Here is a 15,365-nt window from a genome sequence, read left to right as displayed (position 1 = left end):
GGAGTTGCTGTCACTCAAATATGTGAATTCCAGATTCAGCATGCACCTTCTTGTGTAGCAGCTTGTGATGGCAACCCAAAGTTCATGCTATCTAACTTTCACACAATCTATTTTGAGAACTGTGTACTCTGAATCAGATGTCCTTTTGATATGTGGAGAAATTGGGATATACTGTAGCTCATATGTATTTTCAGTTCATTCACAGCCACCCATTCTCTGAAGAATGTGCAAGGCGCAGAAACAGAAGCAGTATGCGTGATGGGTGAATTTGATTCAGAATCAGGATAAAGGCCTTCAGCTAGAAAGAAGAAACATTCCTTGCTTATTTGACAGAACCTAAGAAAAGCTATATCCACTCCAAAATACCTGAAGGCATTACAGAAGTGAAAAGACCAGACACATTTAGTATTTTCTAAACATCTTTGGTTGATCTGCCAGATCTGATTATTGTTGACTGGACATTTCCCAGCCAATATTTTTTTTTATTTGTTCTCCTGAGAAATCCTCAAACATTTTAAATTTGATTTAAAGAACTTTCCAGGAGAAAATTGAACATTCTGCAGAGAGCAGTTTAGTTTCATGGTCAATTCGCAGTCAATAAAGAACAATAAAAGTAATTTCATTTGGTGACACTATCCTTGTATATTTATGTTTCAGGTGGATTTTTGTAGTTGGGTCACAACTTCTAAAGATCTTGGGAACTTTTGTTTAGCATTGGTTCATGAACTATTTGTTTCAACTAAGTCTCCTGAAATGAAAATATAAAAGTGGCCTTATATTTATATTTATTTATTGATTAGCCTATAGGCCATATCAACGTACAGGTTCAAACACATATTACCAATAAAATTCTAAACAAACAAATTAAAATGAGAGTATGGTAAAATACAATAGTTATAGGATAAAATACAATAATTTAATATATAAATATGTAAAATAAAATAAAATGACATAAAATTATACTTCTGTATCCCCTCTGCAATTTATTGAACCTAGGTATGATTATGCTACATAATGTGAAGTAGCCATATCACATTAAGTCAGCTTGTTTACTAGGTATCTACCCAATGGATTGGATTTCAACTCCCATAACACTTTACCAACAATCCAGGGGTGAAATCCAGCAGGTTCTGACAGGTTCTGGAGACCTGGTAACGGAAATTTTGAGTACTTCCAAGAACCAGTAGTGGAAATTTTGAATAGTTTGGAGAATCAGCAAATGCCACCTCTGGCTGGCCCCAGAGTAGAGTGGGAATGGAGATTTTGCAAAATCCTTCCCCCAGGATTGGGAGGGAATGGAGATTTTGCAGTATCCTTCCCCTGCCACACCCACCAAGCCACACCCACCAAGCCACACCATGCCCACCGAGCCACATCCACAGAACCGGTAGTAAAAAAAATTGGATTTCACCACTGCAACATTCCATAGTTGGGAAAACTGGGTGAAATCCAAGAATTGCATGCCTGTGGCTTCATAAATTGGATCTGACAAGTGAAGAGAATTATTGTGAGCTGTTTAGTATTGATAGGTTTCTGGCCCAAAAGTAAAATTTTATTTGTAGAGGTTTTTAGAAGAAACATGGAATAAAAATATGCTGGTGGCTATTAAATCTACAACTGTTCAAAGAAACTGTCCTTTCTTTTTCTTGATAGGATGCTGGGATGACATCAATTTTTGCAGGATTAACTATAAAGCTAGAGATGTAAAAGAAATCTCTGAAGGATTTCTTTTTGTGCTAAATATTGCTTGCCAAAGCAGGGCCTGTTTTATTATAGACACCAGTACAGAATGAATCCATTTGTATCTGTTTGTCAAAAAATAAATCTCATTGGGATATGAAATATGCATCTCAAAAGAATGTGGGTTTCTAAGAATTGCCCAAAGAGATTACAGGAGGGAAATGTACATTACAAAGAGTGAACCAATTAATGTTTTTTAAAGAAGAGTTTCTTGGGAAATGCTTAAAGCTATGTAAATCAGTTGTTTAAAGAGACTGAATGTTAGGGAAGACTTGCAAACATAAACAGTTGGAAATTTTGTATATCCCTAGCCCTTAAAAATGAAAATCCCCAAACACCACAACCTAAAACATCAACAGCTTGTAATATCTAACATTAATAGTATGTAGGTTGGATTTTTAATTATCTGCCTATTCCTACATGTGGTAGATTTTTTTAAACCTGGTTCCTTGATTTGCTCTTAGAACACAGGAAATTGTTAACTTTCTGATTCAATTAATGTGGCTGAGCCTCCCTCCAGATCTAAATGATCTCCAGAACTTCAAGTCATAGAATTCTCTAACTTGTTTGGTCCATCTGTGACCATCTGTTAAAAGGAGCCCTCTACCGTAGACCTCTCCTGGATTATTTTTCATCTAAAGGAGAAGCAGAAGTAGAAAAACTAACAATGATCTCCTGCAGTTGCAAGCTTTCTGTGAAGATACAGGAAGTTTTGTGGATGGAAGAGTCACCTCCCACCCTAGAAGAAAGTTGCTCTGCATTACCTTGTTCCCCTCTGTTGGTCCATGGCAACCCTTAGAACTAGAGCCACCAAAACTTGGCTCTATCTACCTAGTAGGTTTTGGATGAACAGAATGAGAGCTGAACTTCAAAAGTGAACAGGGCCAGGGCCTATTTAAGGAAGTCATTTCAGGACTATCTTGAAATATATTGTACCTGAATTGAGATGAAACTTGCTGCTGGGTGTCATGCTGTGATTTTATGACTGTGTTGTTGTTGTTGTTGTTATTGTTATTATTAATGTTATTTTACTATTATGTTGAATATATTTTTATTATTATTAATATATAGTCCTGATACCTTTTATTGTAACATATTTGTATATATTGTATGTTATGCAATAAGCTAGTTAGAGTTGTATGATTGAAGCAAAATTGAGCATTTATAATTCCTCTTAAAACCCTCCATTCTTTTCTGGAAAGGGCTCAAATGTTTGATTCCATTCACTCTGAAGACTAAAATGCCATAGTTTTTTTCCCCAATCACTGACTATATACGTAGCAGGAGGAGAAGCTTTGTTATATTTCAAAACAGTGAATTTTGTAAGAAAAGAATTATTTGTGAAAGAATTGTTAATAGCGTTGGCAGGTCTAAAATTCTCTTTTAATTGCAGTTACGGTCTTTCAAAGAAATCTTTTTCTCTTGTGTATATTTTTAATGTAATTCTGTTTTTTTTTTCCAGTAGAAAATAAGCTTGGCTCCCCAGAAATCGCCACATAGTATAATATTTGTACTTTACATAAATTGTGTGAAAGAATGAGTGAAATGATTCCTTCTGTGTAAAGAGGAAGTCCAAATACTTGATTGGTTGTGAAATTTGGGTTGCAGCCATTTTAGGTATTAGTGCATTCGGAGTATGTTGTGTTAACATAAAAACAACCCTCAAAAGCTTCTGAACTTCTGCAGAGTTGAATGTAGAGCTATCTGAGTGCAGAGTTTGAAGATGTAGCATGTGTGAGAAGTAAAGATTTTTAGGAAGGGATGACTGGAAGAATCTTATGTATAATAAGATTCCTGGATATTTCTGGTTATGATCAATAGTGCTTGCACATCCAAATACAGAACAAAATAACAGAATTGGAAAGGGCCTTGGAGATCTTCTGGTCTAGCCCCCTGCTCAAGCAGGAGACCCTATACCAGTCACGTGGAAACATTGCATGCATGCGTGCCCCCTCATCGGGGCTGCGCTCCAGAAAAGCCAAACTTCCGGGTTCTAGCGCACATGCACGCCTGATGATCAGCCGGCTGGCACGCATGCACAGGCCGGTTTTTAGCACAGCCGGCGAGTGAAGGGATCGAGCTGCGGAAAAGCTGAACTTCTGGGTACTGGCGCACATGTGCACCTGACAATCAGCTGGCCGGCACATATGCACACACCGGTTTTATATATAGGACTTTCATGGCATAACACTTGAGCTCTCCTACCCTGAAAAATTGCCTCAAAATGTCATAGATATAACGTAAAGGTGAAATGATCAGTATAACTGCACCTGTTCTCCCTTCCTAATTCTGAGGCTGCAGAAAAATGAACTGCACTCAAGTTCCTCTTGAATGCCAACTTACTATGCTATTTCTGTATTCTTATGATATTAATGATCAGATGTTAGTATTTGCTCAAAGTCTTGGTAATATTCTGGGAGACTTACAGTGGGGCCTTATATTTTACCCCAAAGTACCAGGATCCTCTACATCAGGGGTGTCAAACTCACGGCAACACGTCACCGTCATGTGACATAGCGCAACTTCCCCCGTCACTAAAATGGGGTGGGCATGGCCAGTGTGTGATGCATCTGGCTTGCGGCCCGCGAGTTTGACATCCCTGCTCTACATGATGCAGTACATTCCTCCCATATCTGCTTGAAGATTTCTTACATCGTATCTACCAAGTTTACAGTTTAATTCTGTTTTTTTTAAAAAAATATTTAGTAATAAAACAATGTTAAAAAGGAAGCTAAAACATTGCAAACAGGTACAGTATTAGCCAAGAACATGCTTGGATTCAACATTGGTCCCCTAGGCATTTTTACAAAATAAAAGCAGTGAGTGAATGCCACACAGTGTGATCTTTTATAAATATGTCCAGCTATCCAGAAAAATAGCGAAAAATGAATTGGGACTATTCTGTGGGGGAAGGACACTAGACATGATGTGGGACTAGAGATAATGGCAAAGCAGTTTTAGAAGCTAGTGACTTAGATCTGACTGCTGGTGACTGTATATATAAATACTTCTTATCTGCATTTATCTTTTGCAGTAACTGTTTTCCAAGGACATTCCAGTAATCTCTTTGATTCAATCCATCCTCTATAATCACTTGTCTTATTTCTTCAAGATGTCCAGGCACAATCGTTTCCTGGACTACTATCTACTTCTTCATATGTCATATATGTGATTTTTTTTTAGCCTAGATCAGTGATGGTTAACTTTTTCCAGACCAAGTGGCCAAAGCGTGCACATGTGCATGAATGTACGCATGTAAATGTGCATGCTCCCAAACCCCCAAAATGCAATGCATGCATGGCCCCTGCACAAGTGTGTGCAGCCCCCCATGCATGCACACCTGGCCCCCTGCATATACCCCTCCCCCAGCATACGTGTGCAGCCCCCGGCATGTGCCCCACCCCTCGCACACACATGGCAGAGACCCGAAGACCAGCTGACTGGCGGGAGGCTGTGCGCATGCACAGCAGGGCTGAACTGGGGTGATGGCTCACATGCCATCAGAGAGGGCGCTGTGTGCCACCTCTGGCACGCGTGTCATAGGTTCGCCATCACAGGCCTAGATGAATAGTCATGCATTGATTGATCTCTTCTTCTTTAACTCTGTGATAGTAACTGTCTCTAAACTTATTCTTCCCTCCAGAGTAATTCACCCAAGCGATTAGTGATTTGACAGGATGGGAAGCTTCAGTGTCTATAGTTCCCATGAGAAGCTCTGGAGTAATTTTCCTCCCAGTATGGGTACCCTTGCTAGGAAGATCAAAAAGGGAGTGAGGAGTGGTGGTATTCAGCCGGTTCTATCCGGTTTGGGCGAACTGGTAGGGGCGACTGCGGGATGCCCCGCCCACCCATGTGTATGTCATGATGTCCTATTTTTTCATGTTTTTGAGGCTCTGCGCATGCACAGAAGGCCTTGCGCATGCACGGAAGATGTGCGTGTGAACATTTGCAAACCGGTAGGGAAGGTAAGTCAATACCACCCCTGGAGTGAGAGCCACTAGAACTTTGCCTGTATGAAATAAAGCTAATAAAATAAAATAAAGCTAAAGCTAATAAAGGGGTTCCCACTGAAAGAGGGAACCCCAAACTCAAACAGGAGAGAAGGTGGGGAAAACACTTCTGTATTGTTGCCAAGAACTCTGTATATTTTGCGTTTTGTTATATTCATCTCCTTTTAATGATCCCATAATTCTTTGCGGGGTGGAGTCTGGGCAACTGAATGAAGCTGAGTGTTTCCTGGCCAGGTGCCTTTCCTGTCACTAGTGTGGAGTTTTGTTCAGCAGATATATTCTCATTGTGCCCAGAGCAGGGGTGGGTTCTACCTACCTTTACTACTGGTTTGCAATGGGGCCGTGCGCGCACACTTGCTTCGCTCACACGCTCTTCTGCACATGCACAGAAGAATTCTGATGATGTTGGGGTTGGTGGGCGGAGCCTCCTACCAGTTTTACTACTGGTTCTATAGAACCGGTGCGAACCGGAACCCACCACTGGCCCAGAGAGAGAAAAATCTGCCTCTACCTAGGATCGAACTCACAGCCTCTTCCGACCACCACACCACTCTTTGCGTTTTGGTATATTGACGTCTTGTAATTTACAACATCCATTGTGGCAGCCTTTGCGAATAAGCAGATGCTCACCTCCCAAAAAAGGTGGAGGTGAGGTTTATTTTGGGCAAGACCAGAAGGAAGAAGCCTGAAACTAGATTAGTTCATTTACACTAACAAGGGACAAATAGAGATCCCTCCTCCTGTCTAAAGTAGAAGGCCTCTAGGGCTATTGCACTGCACTGGTGGGAGAAAATAGAAGAAATCACTACAAATCAAGCTTTCTTAATGGTCTCCCTGGGTGTTGCAATAAACCTTTTGTTTATTACACATCTGTGCCCTGGGATACTTCTCTATGCAACTTCCAGTTCTAATTCCAACCGAGAGAAGCCTGAGAGTTGGAGGAGAAGATCCTTACTCAGAGTAAAGGAAAAAGAGGGGTGAGCATCACTGCTGACATTAAAGCCATTCCTCCCCAAATCCACTAAATTCAAACTGTGAGAACAGTTATATCTTTGGAACCTTATGCTTCTGTTTTGGTTCTTTTTGGTTAAATTGATTATCTCTGCTAAGAGATTTTTTTTTTTTTAAAAAAGGGAAAAAACATGACTGATGACAAAAGGACAATGAAGATGTCTCAATGCTGCTGAAGCAAGTTTAATGAATTGTGCACCTTTCCCTTTTAAAGGTCTGCCTGGAAACCGTGGAAGAGTCAATCGATCAATTTTATTTACAGGCAAAAGGCCCAAAAGCAAGTTACAAGTATAATCTGAATTTAGTATTGGATAAAACAAGTAAATAAATATTACATAACAGACTTTGATTGACTAGCTCATTGATTTGTTATTTGTTACTAAAAGCCATGTATGTATGTATGTATGTATGTATGTATGTATGTATGTATTTAACACATCTTTTATTTTATGTACACTGAGAGCATATGCACCAAGACAAATTCCTTGTGTGTCCAATCACATTTGGCCAATAAAAATTCTATTCTATTCTATTCTATTCTATTCTATTCTATTCTATTCTATTCTATTCTATTCTATTCTATTCTATTCTATTCATTTATTTATTTGACAAACACGTATAAAATAACAGTTATAAGTATAAACATGATTATGAATACAGGAAATCGATATGAAGAAATGGGGACAGTAAGACAGGGATGGTAGGCATGTTGATGCACTTATGCACGCCCCTTACAGACCTCTTAGGAATGGGGTGAGGTCAACAATAGACAGTCTAAGGTTAAAGTTATGCGGGTTTAGGTTTGCATTTTTATAGCCATAGTTAAAAATCTGGCTGCAATCTCAGGATTTTCATCTACGAGTTAAATTTTTACATATGCAGAAATGTTTTTCCTGGTTTAGGTTTTAAAATAGACCAGATAATTTACTCTTAGAATGAATTGGGGTGGGGGGGGGAGAGCAGAAGTTCTGAATGAGTGAAGCTTTCAGAAAAGTTAGTTGTAAAAAATGTTGGCCTCTGTCTTTCTTGTAACAGATGTAAGGCTCATGTTCAAGTTGAAATTTTTGAGAAAGGAGTCTGATAAATGGAGGCAAATAGTGGTGACAAGACATGAAATTCTAGTCATTCCTCAGAGACTGAAAACAAATCACCAGAGCCAACAGCTTCTAGCCAATAATTATTTCAAAAAAGAATGAAATGGCTGACACCCCTCCCCAAATTTAGCATCTGCCTAAGGCTCTCTGTCATATCACAGGAGTCTAACGTGGTCAGTCAAACTCCCAAATTTAGACAACAGAAATTCTTCATCCTACTGTTTTCCCACAGGTGCACTTTTCAGATGAACGAATGCTATTTCACAGTTTTGGGAGTTTGGGGATGAGTCAGGTAGTGCATTCCAGGCATTGATCACTCTGTTGCTGAAGTCCTATTTTCTGCAATTGAATTTGGAGCGGTTTACCTTAAGTTTGCATCTATTGTGTGCTCATGTATTGTTATGGTTGAAGCTGAAGGAGTCATTGACAAGTAGGACATTGTAGTGGATAATTTTATGTACTACGCTTAGGTCAGACTGAAGGTGATGTAGTTCTAAGTTGTCTAACATTTCAAGTCTGGTGGCATAAGGGATTCTGTTGCGAGCAGAGGAGTGGAGGACTCTTCTCGTGAAATATTTCTGGACTCGCTCAATTGTATTAATGTCCGATATGCAGTGCAGGTTCCAGACAGATGAGCTGCATTCGAGAATTGGTCTAGCAAATGTTTTGTATGCTCTAGTTAGCAGTACAATATTACCAGAGAAGAAGCTACGCAAGATTAGGTTTACAACTCTTAATGCCTTTTTGGCAATGTAGTTATAGTGGGCTCTGGTACTTAGATCTCTAGAGATGAGTACTCCAAGGTAGTGGTGAAATGTAAAATTTGTTACTACCGGTTCTGTGGGTGTGGCTTGGTGTGGGGGGGTAATGTGACTGGGTGGGCGTGGCCAACTTTTTTTTTTACTTTTAAAAGCATTTTTTCTACAACCTTAAGAGGTTGTAGAAAAAATTGCTTTTAAAAGCCTCTGACGATCCCAGCTGAGCCACGCAAAGATCAGAGCCTTTTTTTTTTAACTTTTAAAAGCATTTTTTCGGCTGAAGAGGTTGTAGAAAAAATGCTTTTAAAAGTAAAAAAAAAAAGCCTCTGATGATCGCGCGGTTCAACTGGGCATGGGGGGGGGGCAGGGATGTTTGCTACCGGTTCTCCGTACCACCCGCCGCCATCGCTACCAGATCGGGCAATCCGGTCTGAACTGGGAGCATTTCACCCCTGCCCCAAGGTCCTTGACAGAGTGAGGGTATTTTGCATTCATTCTTGTATGCACTATTTTCTTAATGACACTGTGACTTTGCATATGGATTCTAAGTAACAGAAGGAACATTTTTCTTCACTAGATCTTTGCCGCTGACCTCGATGGTGGAAGTACCCAGTTGAGACATAAACTGAATCGGCTAAGATGGTTATTCCAAGTCTGGACACAAATACTCAAACCTTTGACAAAACCACACTGGTTGACAGTGATGTCAGTGATACCATGGAGGCTCTCATTGAGAATCTGCTCAAAAATTTTCATGGTGTGTGATAAGTGGCAGATTGGTTAGTAGTTGGACCAGTCTACCAGGTTTTTTTTGCTTTTGAGGAAGAAACTGTGATACTTGTGGCCCAGTCAGCAGCACATGGCCAGAGTTCACAATGGCACTGAAGAAGATTATCAGCCAGTCAGCTACTTTACCCAGTTGTTTCAACTTTCAGATATCTCTGGGCCTGATACTTTCACATTCTTCATGGTAACTTCTTCAGTCGTAATGCACAGGTCTGGACCAGCATTAGCTGAGCTGTCAGAAACAGACAGGTATGGAAATTTGATTTTAGAAACATTCCCTAATTCATAATAGTGCTGCTGCCAGTGTTTCATGATTTTGACCTTATCTTGCAGGATTTTTTTTTTTTTTGTCCTTTACATACTGTGTTTCAGGGGTGAAATCCAGCAGGTTCTGACAGGTTCTGGAGAACTGGTAGCGGAAATTTTGAGCAGTTTGGAGAACCGGTAGTGGAAATTTTGAGTAGTTTGGAGAACCAGCAAATACCACCTCTGGCTGGCCCCAGAGTGGGGTGGAAATGGAGATTTTGCAATATCCTTCCCCCAGGAGTGGAGAGGGAATGGGGATTTTGTAGTATTCTTCCCCTGGAGGGGGTGGGAATGGAGATTTTGAAGTATCCTTCTTCTGCTATGCCCACCAAGCCAGACCACACCCACCAAGCCACACCCACAGAACCAGTAGTAAAAAAAAATTGGATTTCACCACTGCCATGTTTCCCCCAAAATAAGACATACCCTGATAATAAGCCCAATTGAGCTTTTGAGCGCATGAGCTAAAATAAGCCCCCCACCAAAAATAAGCCTGCTCCAAAAATATTTAAACACATGCGCAGCTGGTCCCCGCCATTTCCTCTGGTTAGGATTAGGGAGACAGAGCTGGGAATCGGGTAAGATGGCAAGAGGAGCCCCGTCTTGCTCCATGCACCCCAAAATAATAAGACCTCCCCAAAAATAAGGACAAGCGCTTATTTCGGGGTTAAAAAAAAAATATAAGACAGGGTCTTATTTTGGGGCAAACACGCTATATGTATGCTGATGACCGAGCAAAGGCGGTGTAGGGAAAAAACATCTGAGGAGGTAGAACAATGTCTGATTGAAGCCATGGTAAAGCTGGACTAATATTACTCTGATAACCAATTAAAATCAAAACTCAGGTGTGTGCCTTCCATATTCACAGTAAGCAGGCTGCTAGGAAGCTGCATGAAGCTTCCATGTTATATGGAAAGGGATGTTACTGCCACATTGCCACAGCCCTAAATATTTAGGGGGTCACTCTAGATAGGGCCCTAACATATAAGCAGCACTGAAGGTTGGTGGAAGGAATAACATCCTCAGGAAATTACTGAGCTCTACCAGGGATGGCAAACGAAGGTTCCTTATGATAACAGCTTTAGCTCTTTGCTACTCGCCTGCCCAGTCTGGTATAAATCAGCACATGCTGTGAAAATAGATGTTGCTCTAAATGAAGCCAGCAGAAGTATTACTGGATGACTTAATGCTACCCCTTTAGTTAAGATTTACCATATCGTTGGCATCGCCCTGCCTGTTGTTTGCAGAGAAGTAGCATCATACAGAGAAAGGCTCAAATGATCAGTATCTAGACAACACCCTCTCAATGGTCTACAACAGGGGTGTCCAACTTGATTTCATTGAGGGCCACATCAGGGTTGTGTTTGACCTCAGGGGAGCAGGATGGGCATGGCCACGTTGCGTGGCCAGCTTGACATCATTCGTGTCAGAGGCACCTGTGGTGGCCTGAGTGCTCTGCCAATGAAAACAGGCTCCTGTTTGTTTGTTACCCTAACAGTCAAAAACTGAATTATCCTTAAGGAAAAAAAAAGACACTATCTTTGGGTTCCCAGTAAGAATATCTTCACCACTAAAGGGCAGGACAGGAAGCAACGGGTGGAAGCATGTTCAAGAGAGTTCCAACCTGGAACTAAGAAGAAATTTCCTAACAGTGAGAACAATTTATTAGTGGAACAGCTTGCCTCCCAGAGTTGTAGATGCTCCACCGCTGTTTCAAGAATAGAATGCACAATTTGACCAGGATACTATGTTTTATGTTCTATATTACAAAAATAAATATGCTGAATTACAAGCGCCATCACTTCTTCTATCGGAAGTAAATTGTTTTCCCTTTTACTTTGACATATGTATACAGTTCCCAGCTATACCGTATTCACAGTTCATAGTTTGATGCAGGGGTGGGTTCTACTTACCTTTACTACCGCAAAGGGATTGCTTCGCTCACGCGCGCACCTTGCTTCTGCATGCACGCCTTGCTTCTGTGCGTTCGCCTTGCTTCTGCGCATGCGCCTTGCTTCTGTGCGTTCGCCTTGCTTCTGCGCAGGCGCAGATCACTGATGATGATATCCGGGGCAGTGTTCAGGGCCTCCCTCTGGTTTTACTATGAAGTGAGTGCACTCGCGATCCTGTTGCAAACCGGTAGTAAAGGTAAGTAGAACCCAACCCTGGGCGGGGCCAGTCAAAGGTGGTATTTACCGAACTATTCAAAATTTCCACTACCGGTTCTCCAGAACTGGTCAGAATCTGCTGAATATCACCTCTGAAATGGACTCCAGGTGATGGACTCCAGGAAGACCTGCAGGAACATTGTCCATGGGGTCGCAATGGGTCACACATGACTTTGTGATTAACAACAACAAAACAGATCATACTTGGTTTAGCTTTTTTGAGTTCCGCTGTATGCTACTCCACTCACTGTGACATTCTCCAGTGACACCTGAAATTATAAAAGCCACTGTTAAGATGTCTTTCTTACTTCAGCCAAATTGTTAGTCAAAAACAATGTTTACATTCCTATCTTTTAAATCCTGCTTTTCGCAATTTAATCTCAACTCTCTCTTTTAGTTGGGAAAATAACAGCAGGGGGAAAAAAATGATATAACAACGTTGAGAAAAATGGTAGGGACCTCAGAAATGAGGATGAGAAAATAATAAGACTTCCCCAAAAATAAGTCCAAGCGCTTATTTCAGGGTTCAAAAAATATAAAACAGGGTCTTATTTTCAGGAAAACACAGTACATGTAGTGTACAATTTCTTTTTCCATCTCGGCATATATTTTTCCTAGTTGATAAAGATTTTTTCTTTCCTTTCTCTGTGTCTGGTTGTTTATATAAATCCCAGCAGTGATTGGCTTTGGCACCTGTGACAGCTTGCTTTGCCATTCTCTGGCAGAGACATACTTTTGCCAGTTTTTTGTTGGTCTTCTCACATCCTATAAACCATCTTCTTTTCCCATACTTTTGGCTGCACTTGCTCCGTCCAAAACTATCTGCTTGTTGGCTTGATGACAATCTGGTCTCGTAGTGCCTAGGGTTATTCTCACAGCAGTGGTAATGGAACGTGGAGAGCAGTCCATGTGGCATGAATTGAGCCTGTGAGAAATGTGATGCAGTTACTGATGCCACCTTGTGGTCTCCTAGAGTCTACCACTTGATTTTCTCTGGACCTGTCATGCTTCTGCCACTCTTTGTATGCTTGCTGATCTTCGTATTGACAATGGGCACCTTATGTTGCAGGGCGAAGGAATATATTTCTTGAGGTTTATTTTTATGGGTTGAGAACATGGTGTCAGTTGTACTTCAGAATTACTTACCCCTCCCATAATCTCAAAGTTGCCTTTAGAGAAATTCATTGTCTCCAGCAGATCATTCTGCCCCTGAACTCCTGCTTTTGGATACATAGAGTAGGACTAGATGTGAGAAGAAGCAGTTCAGCATAGATCTGATGTAATTTAAGACTCATATTTATCTCCTAACTGCATCTGCAAATCAGTCTGTTCTTCCAAATGGAAATCAACAGCTATACCCTTAGCGATTTCAAAGATCAGAAGTATTAGGAAAGTGAGCATTCAGTTTACAGAACAAGGTAGAGAGGGGATTTATTATCTTCCTTTGATATCTCTTTCTCCAGCAACTAGATCTCTCCTGAACTTTATTTTCCATTAACTCTAAAAATGAGCAACAAAGTGAGAAATAGGACCCATAACTTAAGTACAACTTGTCAAGGTGTTAATTTAAGAGCTGACCAGCTGATGCAATGAGGGGAATGAGTTAGCAGGGTCTTTGGCTGTTATCCCTTTAAAAGCCTTTTTAATAAGAAGAGGCCCTGCTAGAGTGTTCATTGGTTTGTCGAGTTTCTTCCCTGCTGTAATTGCACTTTGTTGAGATATTGCTTGTAGCACGTGTATGTATAGTATTCCTATATTCTTATTGTAGATAAAAACCACTATTTGATACAAATCACTGTTGGCTATACTTGTTCCTGGGTTGATACACATGATTGACCTGTGCACACTCTGACACAAATCATAGGAAAAAAAAGGGTCTAATATTGTGTTTTCCCGAAAATAAGACCCTGCCTTATATTTTTTGAACCCCAAAATAAGCGCTTGGCCTTATTTTTGGGGAGGTCTTATAATTTTGGGGCATGTGGAGCAAGATGGAGGTCCTCTTGCCATTTTACCTGATTTCCAGCTCTGCGTTTAAATATTTTCAGGGAGGGCTTATTTTTGGGGAGAGGCTTATTTTAGCGCATGCGCTCAAAAGCCTGATTGGGCTTATTGTCAGAGGATGTCTTATTTTCGGGGAAATAGGGTATGTTTTATAGCCTACTTTTCTGTGTTAAGCATCTGATAATTGGCAAGAATTCTCACATCTTCCACTCACTTTACAAAAGACCATCTTTTGGCCAGCTGAAAAGCAGTTTCTATTACTGTTGTTAAGGGGAGATAAATGTTAGAATAATAATAAAAAACTGGCTCTTTTTCTAACAGAATGTAGAGATAATTTTGAGCTTGGTCCTGTGTATTCACACATTTACTGAAATTTGGCAAATGTCTGGATAATGTGTCTGTACCATCTGATCCCCAAGATTAGTTTCACCCAAAATTTTAAAAAAAGCCCAGTTTGGTTTCATACACATTATCCAGATTACTGTTCTTCATCTACGCTAATTGAATTATATCAGTGATATTTACATATTCAGAAATAAGATATTAACTGCCAGTCCTAGAGAAATTATTTTTAAAAAACATTTTTCAAGCAGGATGAAATTAAACTCAAGCAAGACTGAGTTGCTGTATGTTCATTGAGGTTGTTTGTTCCTATATTGAACTTTCAAGAGGTTAGCACTAGAGATTTGGATTTCAAAGTCTTCCTGGATGTGTGGATAGACAGATGGAAGCTGTGGCAGAATGTCAGACCTCTGAGGTAATTCAGGCAAGAAACCAAAACTATGAATACTAACATTACTTTTATTGTCGGGGTTCAGAATTTTCTAAGGCTGAAAGCACTTTTCCCCTCTTTACTTTTCAAAGTACTAGGGGGCGAATCTTACTTACACCAAATGATAACCCAAAAGAATTTTATAGAAAGATACACAACAAAATAAGAGAATTAGAATATGAAAATATATGTTTAATTGGAGACTTTAATACAATTATGGACATTAAAAAAGATTACAAAAGCAATAAGAAAAATAAGACAAAAGAAAAAGACTTTACCAGATACATTCCATGAAATGACGCAAGGACTATGATTACACGATTCATGGAGAGAAATAAACAAGGGAAAAAAACCCAATATACTTTCTATTCAAATCCACATCAATCGTGGTCTAGGATTGATATGGTAGGGATGACACCAGAACAGAGGTGGGTTTCAGCAGGTTTTGACCAGTTCTGGAGAACCGGTAGCGGAAATTTTGAGTGGTTCAGAGAACCAGTAGTAAAAATTCTGACTGGCCCCATTCCCATCTATTCTCTGTCTCCCAAGTCCCAGCTGATCTGGAGAAAATGGGGATTTTGCAGTAAGTTTCCCCTGGATTTGGGAGGGAATGGAGATTTTACAGTATCCTTCCCCTGCCATGCCCACCAAGCCACACCCACCAATTCACACCACGCCCACCAAGCCACGGCCACAGAACCGGTAGTAAAAAATTT

The sequence above is a fragment of the Pantherophis guttatus genome, chromosome 7 (genome assembly GCF_059756535.1).
Source record: "Pantherophis guttatus breed Tessera chromosome 7, ASM5975653v1, whole genome shotgun sequence".
Classification (NCBI taxonomy): Eukaryota; Metazoa; Chordata; class Lepidosauria; order Squamata; family Colubridae; genus Pantherophis; species Pantherophis guttatus.
This window is presented reverse-complemented; position numbering follows the sequence as displayed.